The sequence below is a fragment of the Helianthus annuus genome, chromosome 5 (genome assembly GCF_002127325.2).
Source record: "Helianthus annuus cultivar XRQ/B chromosome 5, HanXRQr2.0-SUNRISE, whole genome shotgun sequence".
Taxonomy (NCBI): domain Eukaryota; kingdom Viridiplantae; phylum Streptophyta; class Magnoliopsida; order Asterales; family Asteraceae; genus Helianthus; species Helianthus annuus.
The window spans coordinates 44609258-44625018 of NC_035437.2; the positions used below are offsets into that span (position 1 = coordinate 44609258).

Here is a 15761-nt window from a genome sequence, read left to right on the forward strand (position 1 = left end):
TTTTTTATATATACCTTAAGTCCGCTTCGCGGATTTTAACATTGCATTCATACCTTCCATTCCTTGAATCCGTCTCGTGGATTCAAGCAGTGCATTCGTATCTTTCATTCCTTGAATCCGTCTCGCAGATTCAAGCATTGCATTCGTATCTTTCATTCCTTGAATCCGTCTTGCGGATTCAAGCATTGCATTCGTATCTTTCATTCCTTGAATCCGTCTCGCGGATTCAAGCATTGCATTCGTATCTTTCATTCCTTGAATCCGTCTCGCGGATTCAAGCATTGCATTCGTATCTTTCATTCATTGAATCCGTCTCGCGGATTCAAGCATTGCATTCGTATATTTCATTCCTTGAATCCGTCTTGCGGATTCAAGCATTGCATTCGTATCTTTCATTCCTTGAATCCGTCTCGCGGATTCAAGCATTGCATTCATACATTGTTGGTCTGTACTTTTTACGGATTCAACGTTTTATTCTTATCACTTGCACTTTTTACTCTTACGTAGTACTCTCAATCTCCCGAGAGTCTTACTACTTATTTCACCCGTGCGCCCACCTGCTACCCAATTCTAACGAACACACATGTAACAATTATCGCGGCCCCACGAACGTCATACGTTTCTTGTGTACTGGCCAGGTACACCATCCACGTACTAGTTTCGAGTCTTCGCGTAATCGCCACATCATGCCCGAAGAATTAAGTTTCGGCACGTGTTACATTTTTTTTTTTAAAAAAACTCCTTTACCATGTCATTGTTATATTCATTTAAAATTTTCTTTCACTTACCTACTTATACTATTTCATTCATTAACGCGTTTAGTATACATACCAGGGGTCAATTCGTCTTATTACTTGCCTTGATGCCGGTCCTAGACCGCATTCACGGATCATCTCTTCCAACAATTGCGCTTACCCTTCACAGAACATTTAACACATTAGTATCATCATCATCATTAACGTTGCTTGCATCAGCCATCTACACCATGTCATGTTTACATTTAATACGGATCATAAACTTTCAACATATCATAGTTCATTAGTCCGTATTACTTATTCACATTCTTTCATCTCAAGCTTAACTTCACACATTCATCGTTTATTTCATACCCTTGTGTACATTTCATCCAACATTTAATGGTTTCATACCATTGCCATTATCTATTTAATCCTTACATACTTAATTCGTCTCATAATGACTCGGCAAAACCGTAATTCATACTCCCGGGAAGTACCGTTAAATAAAAATTTGGAAAAATCTTAAAATTTTTGGGGGCTGAATTACACCAGCCGTCGGCGACGGCTTGCTAACCCGTCGGCGACGGGCTTCTAAATATGGCGTCGGCCATATTACCCGTAGACAGGAGGGTAAGGCGTCTGCAGGTGGGGTGGCGTCGGCGACGGAAGGTAACCCGTCGGCGACGGCCTTTCGTTGTGCAGAAACGCTGCGGGTTGGTTTCGGGCGCTTTCGTTCGTTTCTTTCTAGTCCGTTCCGACTCTACCACACCTGAAATTTCTCATCTAACCTCCCCACATATTTATCTATTACTTTTGTCATACACATAATAAACACACTTGCAATTTGTTTAACTTAAACATTACCTCATTGGCGACCTTGGAGCGAGCACTCTTTCGAACGAGCCACCGGTTGAGTTCAAGCACCACTATTCGTGCTCGAATCCCTCAACCTAGGCTCTGATACCAACTTGTTACATCCGTGTTCGCGTCTAATAAGAGACGACTAAGGGATACTAGAAGAATAAAAGTTTCTTAAAAGTGTCCAACTTTTCGCAGTTTAAAACGATGGTATCAATAACATATGCATTAATTTTTAACAAAATTTGGGCATGACCCGTCCGTAAAACGGACATACCCCTGTTTTAATCATAATCAAACTAGATACAATTCTACGAGTCGTTCAACAAAATACTACTAAAAACCATTACAACAAATTTTGGACCAAAAACATTTGGACAAACTAGCGGAAGCGTTTGGTACGACATAACATGAACACGCGCTCGCTCCGATTCTCCAAGTCGCCTGAATTGAGGATTTACCTACATTCAACAACAAAGCTTTAAAAAGTTAGTTATTTACTTATTTACTTATAAAACCGTCACTTTAGTTCCGTTCGTGTATGTACTTTCATTTCTCTCGCGCATTCAATTACCCAATTTAATGGGTATGACATATATTTTCAAACAACTAACCCGTTGGTAGATGATGACGACCAAACATAAAATGTTGTATAAACTAAAACGTCCACCGCATATTCTAACCGCATAAGTTACTTCAATCCGATTATCCTTTCAAGATTCAACCGTTTCATTATTATATCAACACTTTGAAAGTCCGACATTCATAACCTGCACTTTCAAACATACTCAGTAATAACTTGGTTAGCCAAACCCGTAATCTCAACATATTCATTTACTACATTTTCATAAAAAGGACGTCAACCATTTAAATGCATCCAATTAACTTATATTCCAAACTCAAGGGCATTATTAGTAACGCTAATTCTCAAATGCATCCAAATCATGCATTCGCACATACTTGCACACATACGATCTTACAATCATACACATCTACATACCTAAAATACATTTAATCATACCTACAATGATGTATTCATACCTACGTGTTCCGTACGTATTTTTGTATACATTTACATGTAATACATGTCCAACCTCATTACATACATCTAACACACTCTTATATAAATTACATGAGGCTTAGACTTGGGTTTACAACTTATAATCGTCAAGGAAACACTCGAAACCATGTTTGGGAGGCCCGTCGTAATTCACGGATAATATACCGCAACCTACGGCGCATAAATCACATAAATAATATTTTTGACCTCAACTTCATATGAACTTAATAATTAAAACATTATATTACTTAAACAACTAAAGAAGTGATTATAGAAATCACTTACCTTGAGTACTCCAATAAGTGTATTTGTCACCTTGCCTTATCTTGACCCGTTATCCTCTTATGCTTGAGCTCTCCTTGACACGTTCCTATTATCTCATTCCATTACATCCATTCAATAGTTAGTATACGTAATCATACGCATCACTAATCACACTTCTATTCACGTGTCAATCGCTTAACGAGTTCAACATGTATCAAAATACTACTAATAACGAATGAGATACGGCCTTTACAAGGTGACTATCTAAGGCTGTCAAAAGTAACTATTTTACACAAACTTTGTAGGCATTTTATCAAACACTTGGCGTGCATACAATATTTTTAAGCATTATGTACATGTGCTTTATGCATAATCTATCTATTCATACCACACTTGATCAATTCAACCAATTTCACTTAGCTTCTTAGTCTACATCAAAAATATTTATCAAAACCCTAATACTCATACATTCATCCTTCAATTTCTCATAAATCTTAGCATCTAAGAATTGCTAAAATCCTATCATATGACTAACACAAGTGGGTTTTACTTCAATCATTTGCTATAATCAGATTCACATATAATTCGCATTCAACATAATGATATTAGCCCTCATACAAACTCAAATTCATACAATCTTCACGGATTATCCAAAACCCACTTAACAAAAAGCATCAAAACATGAAATTGAACTCACCTTATGATCAATACACTTAGATTAAAGAGTATCCAGACCCATGCATTCGATTTTTCCCTTGATCTCCTTATCAATTTGATGATTTTTGGTTGTTAGGGTTTTTGGCTCTTCTCTTGGCCCTGTTCTCGATCGCACGCATAGAACCCCCCCCCCAAGATACTGACTTTTTTTTGTAAAGTGTTTTATTTAACACATTTTCCTTTTAACCCCTCAAACTTTTAAAACTTGTCATTTATTTCGCTTCACATACTAACTTGTATTTAAAACCAAGTTCGCTAACTCAGTTACCTTAATGTCACACCATATAAAAATAAGTCATTCTTGAAATTTTTTTTTTTTTTTAACATTTGGGTTTTTGGGGCGTTACAGTATGATATCTGATTCAGGGATACCCATTTTATTCAGAACATCTAGCTGGATAATGTTCACTGAGCTTCCTCCGTCAATAAGGATCCTGCGGACAAAATGGTTAGAAATAAAAAGAGTAATAACCAAACCATCGTGATGAGGATCCTGGATGTCAACACGATCATCCTCATCAAAGGTTATGACTTTTCCCTCAGAGACACTTAATGTTCGAACAGGTCTTTCTCCATTGTCCATTTTAGCTTCATTTGCATGCCTTTTAGCTGCTGAGAAGGATGTACCACAGATGTCTGATCCTCCAGAAATAAAGTTTATCACTTGTGCATCTGCCGGAGGGGCTGGAGCTTTCTCAGGGATCCTTTCAGGATCCTGAGTCCTTGACTTTTTTCTACCCAACAATTCTTTTAAATGCCCCTTGCTGAATAGATATCCAATTTCCTTTCTCAATGCGATGCATTCTTCTGTTAAATGCCCAAAATCCTCATGGTATGCACACCATTTTGATTTGTCTTTGGTTGCGGCCGGTCTGTTTTTTTTTTCTAGGCCATCTGGCTTTTTCTCCTAGATTCTGCATCGCAAGGATTAGTTCATTGTTGTCAACGGAAAAACAATATTCAGAAATTGGAGGATAATCCTCATCATCATCTTCTTGATCAACAGCATGCACGTTCTGGTTGTCAGATCTGTTATAGGATTTGAATTTGTTGTTCTTGTACGAGGATCCTTGCTTTTCTTGTTTTGAGGATCCTGCTAATCTCTCCCGGATCCTCTTGTCATCCTCTAGCCGGATGAACTTGAGTGCCCGGGTTCTTTCCTCATCTAGGTTCCTGCATGGTGTCATAACAAGATCATCATAGAACAATGAATCCCTAAGCAATCCCATTTTGAAGGCCTCAACAGCCGTGGCTATATCCAAGTTGGGAATGTCTAAGGATTCTTTACTAAATTTGGTTATGTAATCCCTTAATGATTCATTATGACCCTGAGTTATCCTATATAAATCACTAGTGAATCGTTCAAATTTTCTACTACAAGAAAACTGATTATTGAATAAATTAACTAGATTAGCAAATGAGGTTATAGAGTAAGGGGGAAGACTTAGCAGCCATTTGAGAGCCGATCCTGTAAGAGTGGATCCAAATCCCTTGCATAGGCATGCTTCCTTTAACCTTTCTGGAATTGGATTGATCTCCATCCTCTCCTTGTATTGTGCTATGTGTTCCTCAGGATCCGTCGGACCATCATACAGCTTCATAGTTGGAACATGGAACCTTTTGGGTATCTCAGCATCACAAATTGGTGGTGCAAAACGAGATATCTTATGGCTTCCATCTGCAATCTCCGGGATAGGTTTGACCACTCCTGCAACACTTGATATCATATCCTTCAGTTTTTGCAACTCTCTGGCCATAGCATGGTTGATACCTGCATCCTGCATGAATCCATGGTTAGTGGTAAGAGAATTACTAAAAGTGTTACCTCCCATTGGGTTCAAGTTAGGAACACTGGATGTGAATCCGTATTGCTGGGACTCTGGGATGATGGAGGGACCAGTGGAAGCAATGGTCTGCATTGGAATAAAATCTCCCTGATGGACATCTGAACTTCCTGTTTGCAAACTCCTCAAGGATCCTGGCATCTGGAAGGATCCCTGAAACTGGGATGATCCTGGAACAAAGGAGGGTCCTTGAACCTGGGATGATCCTGGAACAAAGGAGGGTCCTTGAACCTGGGATGATCCTGGAACAAAGGAGGATCCTTGAACCTGGGATGATCCTGGAACAAAGGAGGATCCTTGAACCTGGGATGATCCTGGAACAAAGGAGGATCCTTGAACCTGGGATAATCCTGGAACAAAGGAGGATCCTTGAACCGGGTGCGCTCCTGAGTAGGCTCCTGAACTCATGAAGGATCCCATATGCTGAGGATAGGATCCTGCTGGCTAGAAATATGAACCTGATGCCTGAGTCATTACTGTTGATCCGTAGTGCACTCCTTTTGGTCCACCCACATACTGAACATCTGGAATCACCGAAGGCTGAGAAGTAGTCACCGGAGTATCAAAATTCAAAGATCTGGGCACCAGTGGGGAATGATCCTTTGCCACTTTCTTTTGTTTCTTAAGATCTCCGATTTCTTTGAGGATCCTGTCATTGGTCTTATCCTGTTGTTGTATATGTTCCTTCATCTGCAAAATCAAAGTAAACATGTCACAAGTAGTGGGAGTGTAAGGAGTAGAAGAAGTTGGAGGTTTAGGGAATATGGGAGTTGGTTTCTTCTCAGCATTTTTCTGAGATCCAGCAGGTGGTGGAGGCAAAGGTGGAATGCCCTGGGACGAATTGACCGCAGACATTGCCGTAGAGGTATTCTTCACTGATGAAGCCATGTATTCATATGCAATGAACTGGAATGATCACCAACAGAAAATTTTCTTATAAATGAAGCACCAATTGCCCCACGGTGGGCGCCAAACTGTTTTGGTTAAAAATCACGCTAGGATAATGCAACCAAACTCCAAGTTACGGGGAATGATGCTTGAAATGAAGAATTATGATAAGGATCACTATGATATAAATTGCACGAACAACACAAGGATTTATACGAGGAAAAAGCCCTTGATCGATGAATGATCTCCGGCATAAAAAACCTCGGGTGATGGAAACTACCGATCACCAAGCTCAAATAAATCAATTAAAGTTTACAACTTCGGAGAGTGACGAGCTAAGTACAAGGATCACTATGCTAAAACGTGTAAAAGTGTGAGAAATGCTAAGTGTTTGCTGAGAGCTTTGTGACTGTGATTGTACGAGAGTGTGTGTAAGCAAAAAATGGCTAAGTGTTCTAATTTTAGTTAGTCACCCCTTTAAATATGAAAGCTAAACTAAGCTAACTAACTGCCCGACTTTCATGCCATTCTCCCACGTTCTCCACAACGTCCATTTTCGTTCAAATGAGTGCGAAATACTTGGGGAATATTCCATAGTAACGTTGCCAAGACCAAGTCAAGTTCAATACTCCTGCAAAATAATACGAAATACAAACAGCCAATCGTTAGTATGAGGATCCTTAAGGTGATCCATGATCCTGATCCTGAAGCTCTTCTGAGGATCACTATCTGTCACAGAAGTAAGGATCACTTGTCAGGATAATAAGCAAGGATCACTAATTGTTAGAAAATCCTCCCCTAACAGTGATATGGTGTTGAGGAAAGCATTTCAAAATACCACCAATCCTGCTGATGGAAAGTTGGCACCAAAATGGGAAGGCCCTTACTTGATTGAAGCTGAGGCAGGAAAGGGGGCATATCGATTGCTAACAATGGAAGGTGATCTGCTACCTAGAGCGTGGAATGCTGTCCATTTGAAGAAATACTTCATGTGAGCAGAATCCGTGATCCTCACATCATAAGTATCCTTGAAGGATCCCTAGAGCACATATGATCCTTATTTTGGTAACATTCTAATCTCAAACTATTTCATTTCCTTACTTTCTCACATAAGGATAAGGATCCTGTATCCTTTATCCACCTTTCACGTGATTCTGAGTTTTGAAGGTTCAGGTATCCTTAGCAAAGTGTTGGTTATCCACAAAAGCAACCAGTTACTTGGGTTTGACCCCAGTTATTTGGGCTTGACCCCAGTTTCGCCAGTAGCGCACGATGATCCTGGTATAGTTCATGGCAGTGTGACCAGTACTCGCTTTAGGGGCTAATAATTCCATTGTACTGGCTATACCTAGGATCCTACGTATAATGGTAGACGTACCATACATCCGTTCCTAAGGTTTCTAACGTTTTCACGTTAGCTAAGGTTTTGGCATTTTCATGTCACTAAGTTTGGATAGTCGCCAGTTAGGGCCATACTCCAGTTTACACACGATCCTTGGGCTTGTCCCCAGTTATCCTTGGGCTTGTCCCCAGTTATCCTTGGGCTTGTCCCCAGTTATCCTTTGGGCTTGTCCCCAGTTGTTAACTTTTATCTTATATTGGCTTAGTCCCAAGTTATGTTCTATTTCAGGTCTTTGAAGTTAAACCACCAAGGATCCTTGACTTCTTACTAAGGTTTGTCTTATGGTTATCCTGATTATAGCATTAAGGGTTAGGATCCTAACTTGGATCCTCAGGTATGATCCTTAACTATTTTGATTTTATTCATTGTTTATTTGAATGACCCTTATACCTTGACAACTGAACCTATGTTTCTTAAACTATATCACTTTTTAAAGTTTACCGGTTATGGGATATGTGATCCTTGATCATATCCTCAACTTTTTGGATAATTTTTCAAGGCTTGATAAACTTGAACAAAATAAACATTATAACAGTTGGAAAGTAAAATGTTAACAAGTATATCAACACAAGATAAGCCAAAAAAGATTAAAGTTATTTTATTAACAAAAGTTTAACCGTCAAAGGTTGTCAAAATTGCCAACCCACGTTTCTACCAGCAAAACGTGGCCCGTCCACATGGGTTGGCAACGGGTGCCCATTGTTTATGCAGTTATAGCAAGTGCAGGAAATTAAAGGCGGCAGAATCACAATGGCTTCATCCCCCAAACAGAGGATCCCTCCACCATTTGTAATCCTACCTATTGTCCAAAGGATCCTAGATCCTTAACCCTAAAACTATTGTTCAAATACAGACCATCATTGTTTAAAAAAAACTACCATCAAACCTAAAAAAATGGGCTCCGGCTATGTCTAGAAGTGTCCATCATTGCCCATTGCTGCAGCCTACACCTTCGCCGCATCACCATCTCCAGCTCCACTAGCTTCACCACCATGATCCTTGCCACTGCCTACAGCCTCGATCGTTAGGATCTCCTCAGCCTCCTCCTCGTCATCCAGCTCAGCCAGCCTTGCCTTCCAGCCTTCCACATCCCAGTTGCTCTTGTCGAAGTCAGGATCCTGAGCTTCCAAGGCCATCTGCAATTTGGTCTTGTACATAGCTATGGCAGCAAAGACTTTAGCATCCTGGGTGATCTCATGCTTCTCGTAATCAGCATTGATCAGAACCTTGGCCGTTTCAGCTTTGGCATTTTGGAGGTCTTTTTGGAGGTCAGCTATCTTAAGATCCTTGAGCAATGCAACTTGTTGGAGGTCAGCAATCTTCTTGTCCTGCTCCTCGACATGCCCAACGTAGTCTTCAATCTTAGCAAATTTCTGCAAAAAAGACAAAGTAGTTCAAGATCAGGTGATCCTCAAATAAGCAGAATAAGTGATCCTTACGTCATTGAAGTATTCGAGGAACTGGTGGCGGATCAGTGACAGGCCTTGCAGATCCTCAGCTTCAGAGGCTTTTCTTTTCTTGCCACCCCTTCCTTTAGCGGGTTCCTTGGGGATCGAAGCAGTTGGGCTAGCAGGAAGCTTCTTCTTGGAGGATCGTACGTTGTCCAGATCGGTCACGCTGAACTTGGAGGCAGGTTTTGAAGATTTTCCGGCACCTACACATTCAAAGCAAGATAAGTATCCTTATCCTATTTCTATTTGACTATTTATTTAAGTTCTTAACTATACAAAAAACAGGATACTTACTTGACATGGTGACTGAGCCTGAGGATACCTCTTGTGAATCCTGGGTGATTGTCTTGAATGATCTTGTTTCAGGACCAAGTCTTCTAAAGGCAGCAAACCTTTCCTCGGTGACAGGAGATGGTATGAGGTGTGAAACAGTGACAGCTGCATAACATAAAACAAAACGGTGTTAGTGATCCTCGTACAACGACAAGGTTATCTGGTGATCCTTCTCAGGATCCTCTATCCTATCATGGGTGGTCCACTTTCTTGGTAGATCCTTCCTGTTTGGGATAGAATCTCTTCTGACAAAGAAAAAGCGTCGTTTCCAGTTTGTATCATTCTTGGTGGCTTTAAAAATGGGGTGTTCTTCACCGGGTTTTCGCTTGAACAGATATCGGTGGGATCCAAATGTTGTGAGATCATACATCTCAGCCAACTTCGACATTCCTAGATCAATCCCTTCCTGCTCGATGATCCTTTCAAGGGTATATAAGACCCTCCAGATCATCGGCATAGCTTGGATGTAGGAGATGCCGGCGAGGGAGAAGAAGGATTGGGTAAAGGCTGGAAAAGGATAGGTGTATCCTATGGTGAATGGGGTAACAGGAAAGGCAATCCAAGTTTCAGAGATATAGTTACTCAAAGCAGTGGGATCAAAGGATTTGAAAATGGTGTTCGCCGGGAAACAATAGCGAATTCTATCAATTTGTGGATCGGTGAAACAGCAGCGTTCTTTTGCGGAATCTTTGATGATCCCTTGGCTCTTTAAGGGGCTGTTCTTCTTGTGATCCTTGCCCGGTGAATTTCGGAGCATCATTTTTGACGAGATGATGGTAAAGAAAGAAAAGCAGAGTAAGAGAAGGAAGAAGAGGAAAAGAGAATACCTGATTGATCTTCGGATGAGAATATAAAGGGAGTCTCTCTTGGATTTAAATGCAAATTGATCCTATCTCTAACTCCTATTTATAATGATGATTTTGCAGGATAAGTCACCTCAGTGACGTCAGGATTTCAACGGCTAGTTCGATCTTAACGGCTATATATCCGTTAGTTTGTTGCGGATAAGATCGATAAAATACAACTCGTTTATTTTACATAATTACTCCTTATATTTTGGGGGCAATTGTTAGGGGAGGATTTCTTAATGACCTGTGATCCTCAAGTGTTATCCTGTTTGGTGATCCTTACTTCTATGACAGTTAGTGATCCTCAGAAGTGCTTCAGGATCAGGATCATGGATCATCCTAAGGATCCTTATACTAATGATTGTTCACTTTGAATTCGGTATTGTTTTGCAGGAGTACCGGCTTGGACTTGGTCATGGTGATATTCCTGGAGCATATTCCCTTTTATTCTGCACGTGCTTGACCATTGTGAACGTTATGGAGAACGTGGGGAGAAGGCACGAAATGCGGACAGTTAGTTAGGCTAGATATTTTCTATTTTTAAAGGGGATAGCGAGTTATTTTTAGAACACTTGGCTATTTTTTGGCTACACACACTCGTACAACTGCTGTCACCAGCTCTCGGCAAACCACTTAGCATTTTTCATACACTTTTACACGATACACTATAGTGATCCTTGTACTTAGCTCGCTATCATCCGAAGTTGTAATACATTAATTATTTAATTTGAGTTGGTGATTGGTAGTTTCCATCACCCGAGGTTTTTTATGCCAGAGATCATTCATTGATCAAGGGCTTTTTCCTCGTATAAATCTTTGTGTCACTTGTGCAATTCATTTCTGAGTGATCCTCATTGTTGTTTACCAATTCGAGCATCATACCCCGTAACAGAGAGTTTGGTTGCATTATCCTTGTCTGATTTTTTTACCAAAACAAAGATCATCATCAACAATTTGAAGAAGAAGCTTGGATCCAAGAAAGGAAAGTGGGCAGAAGAACTACCTTATGTACTATGGGCTAATAGGACAACTCCCAAGAATGCTACTGGTCAAACTCCATTTTCTTTAGTGTTTGGAGCAGAATCAGTGATCCCTATAGAGATGGTGGTTCCTACTGCAAGAACAAGCATCTGTGATCCTGAAGAAAATGCTGAAAACTTGGATACCATAGAAGAACTCAGGGATTTGGCAAGGATAAGGATGGCTAGTTATCAACAAAGGATGGCTGGAGCCTACAACAAGAATGTCAGGATCAAGAAGTTCCAAGTTGGTGATATGGTATTGAGAAAAGCACTTCAGAATACCACAAATCCTGCTGATGGCAAGTTAGCACCAAAGTGGGAAGGCCCCTATCTTATTGAAGTTGAGGCAGGAAAGGGGGCATATCGATTGTTAACCATGGAAGGAGATTTACTACCAAGAGCTTGGAATGCTGTCCACTTAAAAAGATACTTCATGTAATAAGGATCCAAGATCCTCAACTATTTCAGTGTCCAATGTCCATGAAGGATCCTCAGAGGATAGATGATCCTCATTCTGGTAATGATCTAATTCCAATCAATTTAATTCTTTAATTATCTTATATATAAGGAGAAGGATCCTGCATCCTTTATCCTTCTTTCACTTAGTTTTGAGTTTTGTAGAAGCTTGGTATATCCTTAACAAAGGATCGAGTATCCACAGAAGTCTCCAGTTATTTGGGCTTGACCCCAGTTTTTTGGGCCTGTCCCTAGTATCGCCAGTAGCGCATGATGATCCTGGTGCAGTTCATGGCAATGGGACCAGTACTCGCTTTAGGGGCTGACAATTTCATTGTACTGGCTACATTTAGGATCCTACGTATAATGGTAGATGTACCATACATCCGTTCCTAAGGTTTCTAACGTTTTCACGTTAGCTAAGGTTTTGGCATTTTAATGTCACTAAGTTTGGATAGTCGCCAGTGAGGGCCATACTCCAGTTTACACAAGAACTTTTGGGCTTGTCCCCAGTTTTTTGGGCTTGTCCTCAGTATATTGGGCTTGTCCCCAGAATTGTTGGGCTTGTACCCAGTTGCTAACTCTTCTCTTATATTGGCTTAGTCCCAAGTTATGTCCTATTTCAGGTTTTTGAAGCTAAACAACTAAGGATCCTTGATACTAACCTTTTACTAAGGTTTGTCTTTTGGTTATCCTTGTTATAAATGTTAAAGGTTTAGGATCCTAACATGGATTCTCAGGTATGATCCTCAATTACTTTGATTTCATACTTTATTTATTTAAGTGACCCTTATTCTTTGACAACATGATACATGATCCTTAAATTACACTACTTTTTTGAATTTATCGATTATAGGATATTTGATCCTTGATCATATCCTAAACTTTTTGACATAATCTATTAAATTTTTATTCTTTACTTATGAATTCAAACAAAATATATGATAACATTTGAAAAGTAAAGTATTCATAAATGCAACAAGATATGAAATACCCAAAAGATTAAAGTTTTATTTATTCACCAAAAGTTAAACCCTTAAAAGGTTGTCAAAATTGCCAACCCAAGTTTCTACCAGCAAAACGTGGCCCGTCCACTTGGGTTGGCAAAGGGTGTCCATATTAACAAGGTCTAAGTGCAGGAAATAAAGGCGGCAGGATACCAAGTGGTTTCATCCCCCAAACAGAGGATCCATCCACCACCCATTATCCTACCTATTGTCCAAGGATCCATGATCAACAAACCCTAAAAACTATTGATTAAGTACAAACCAACTATTGTTCAGAAAACACCACAACCAAAAAACATTAGAACCATAAAAAAAGGGGCTCCGGCTGCGTCTAGATAAATCCATCATCGCCCATTTCTGCAGCTCACACCTTCGCTGCATCACCATAACCTCCAGCTTCAGCACCACCAGCCTGATCCTTAACCCCGTTGCCACTTGCCTCAATTGCCAAGACCTCTGTAGCCTCCTCCTCGTCATCCAGCTCAGCCAGCTTAGCCTTCCAGCGCTCCTTGTCCCAACCGCTCCTGTCAAAGTCAGGATCCTCAGCCTCCTTGGCCATCTGCAGTTTTATCTTGTACATAGTGATGGCGGCAGAGAGTTTAGTATCCTCCATCACCTCATTCTTCTCATGATCAGCATTGATGTGGGCCATGACCACCTGCTTCTTTGCCAAGTTCAGCTCTCTCTCGAGGGAAGAGATGGTCTCATCCTTTGCCAGAAAGATCTTTTGGAACTCCAAATGCTTCTGCTCGGCTTCTTCAACATATGCATCAAAGAGCATCTGGATCTCGGCAAATTTCTGCAAAAATTGAAAGATAAAAGTCAGGATCCGTTATCCTCAAATGGGCAGGATAATCTCTCAGGTTCAGGGATCCTTACATTAGAGAAGTATTCTTCAAACTGGTGGCGGATGAGGGGCAGGCCTTCAAGATTGTCAGCCTCAGTGGTCTTACTCTTCTTTCCTCCCTTGCCCTTGGAGGTGACAGGCTTAGGGATTGGAACACTTGGGCTAGCAGCAGATTTATTCTTTCCGGACCGGGCAGAGACAACATCAAGATCAGTGACGCTGAAGCGAGTGGCTGATCTTGAAGATTTTCCAGCACCTACAAAGGACAAATAACAAATAAGTATCCTTAATCTTCATTTATTTACTCATATATAAAAATAAACACTTACTTGACATTGTGACTGAACCGGAGGATACTTCTTGTGTATCCTTTGTGTTTGCTTGGAATGATCTTACTGCAGGATCAAGGCTCCAGAAAGCAGCAATCCTTTCTTTTGTTGCAGGTGATTGAATGAGATGAGAGACTGAGATAGCTGCATAGAAAACCGAAAAGGATCAGTTATCCTCAACAAAGACAGAGTTATCCTATGATCCTTCTATAAGGATCCTATATCCTACCATGGGTGGTCCACTCTATGGAGAGATCTTTCCCATCAGGGATAGAGTCCCTCCTGACAAAGAAGAAGCGTTTCTTCCAGTTGGTGTCGTTTTTTGTGGTCTTGAGGATTGGGTGAGAATCGCCAGGTTTGTGTTTGAACAAGAATCGGTGTGAACCATGGCTCACAAGGTTATATAATTCAGCTAGTTTTGACATTCCTAACTCTATGCCTTCCTGCTCAATGATGTTTTCTAAAGTATACAATACTCTCCACATCATTGGCATGGCCTGAATATAGCACATGCCGGTGAGGGAAAAGAAAGATTGGGTGAAGGTAGGGAAAGGATAGGAGAATCCTATCAGGAATGGGGTGGCCGGAAAAGCAACCCAGGTGCTCGAAACAGAATCACTTTTGACAGAAGAGTCAAAAGATTTGAAGACGGTATCTGCCGGAAAACAATGGCGAACCCGGTCAATCTCCGGATCGGTGAAGCAGCAGAGTTCCTTCAAAGGATTTTGAAGAATCCATTGGCTTTTCAGGGGACTATTTTTCTGGTGATCCTTGGCAGGAGTGGATCGTAGCTTCATTGTAATCTTGAGATTTTGACGAAACGGAAAAGGAAAACAGAGTAAGAAGGTGAAGAGAGAAGGAAGAGAGAGATACCTGATTGATCTTTGAATGAGGATTTAAAGGAAGTATCGCTCGAATTTAAATGCAAATCGTTCCTTATCTCTAACCTATATATAATGGTGATTCTGCAGGATGTCACTTCAATGACGCAGGCTGTGTAACGGCTAGTTCGATCCTAACGGCTATAATCCCGTTGGACAGTTTGTTGCAGATAAGATCAAAGAAAAATACGCCTCGTTAATTTATATTTTTCTCCTTATATTTTGGGGGAAATTGTTAGGGATAGATTTTCTAAACATAAGGATCACGGATCCTCAAATACTGCCAGGATCACGGATCCTCAATTCTGTTTGAATTAAGGATCCTCAGAAGATATTGCAGGATCAGGATCCAGGATCCTCATTGTTATCCTTGCACTAACGGTTGCCTTCACTATGTTTAAGTTTGTTTTGCAGGAGTATACGTATTGGACTTGGTCTTGCCGATATTCTTGGAGAATATGCTCTCAATATTCTGCACGTGCATGGCCTAATGACCGTTATGGGAGTCGTGGGAAGCTAGCATGATTTGCGGAATGTTAGTTAGTTAGATTATTTCTATTTTTAAAGGGGATAACAAAGCTTGAATTAGAACAAGTTAGCTAACACACACACACACACTCTCGCAAGCTCTCGGTAATACATTGGCGATTCCATACACTTTTGCACACTAGTGATCCTTGTAACAAGCTTGTTATCATCCGGAGTTGTAACAATCATTTGTTTAATTATAGTTGGTGATCGGTAGTTTCCATCACCCGAGGTTTTTTATGCCGAAGATCAACTCTTGATCAAGTGCTTTTTCCTCGTATAAATCCTT

The 15761-nt window shown here is 40.5% G+C and overlaps 1 long non-coding RNA gene across 1 annotated transcript; it reads right to left on the minus strand.

Moving 5' to 3' along the window:
- Positions 1-1784: 1784 nt before the first annotated feature.
- LOC110922886 lies at positions 1785-3907 on the minus strand. Its single transcript, XR_002583555.2, has 4 exons — positions 3617-3907; positions 2941-3025; positions 2210-2365; positions 1785-2056 (listed from the first exon to the last, which is right to left on the minus strand). It is a non-coding gene; the product is annotated as an uncharacterized LOC110922886 (long non-coding RNA).
- Positions 3908-15761: the final 11854 nt, after the last annotated feature.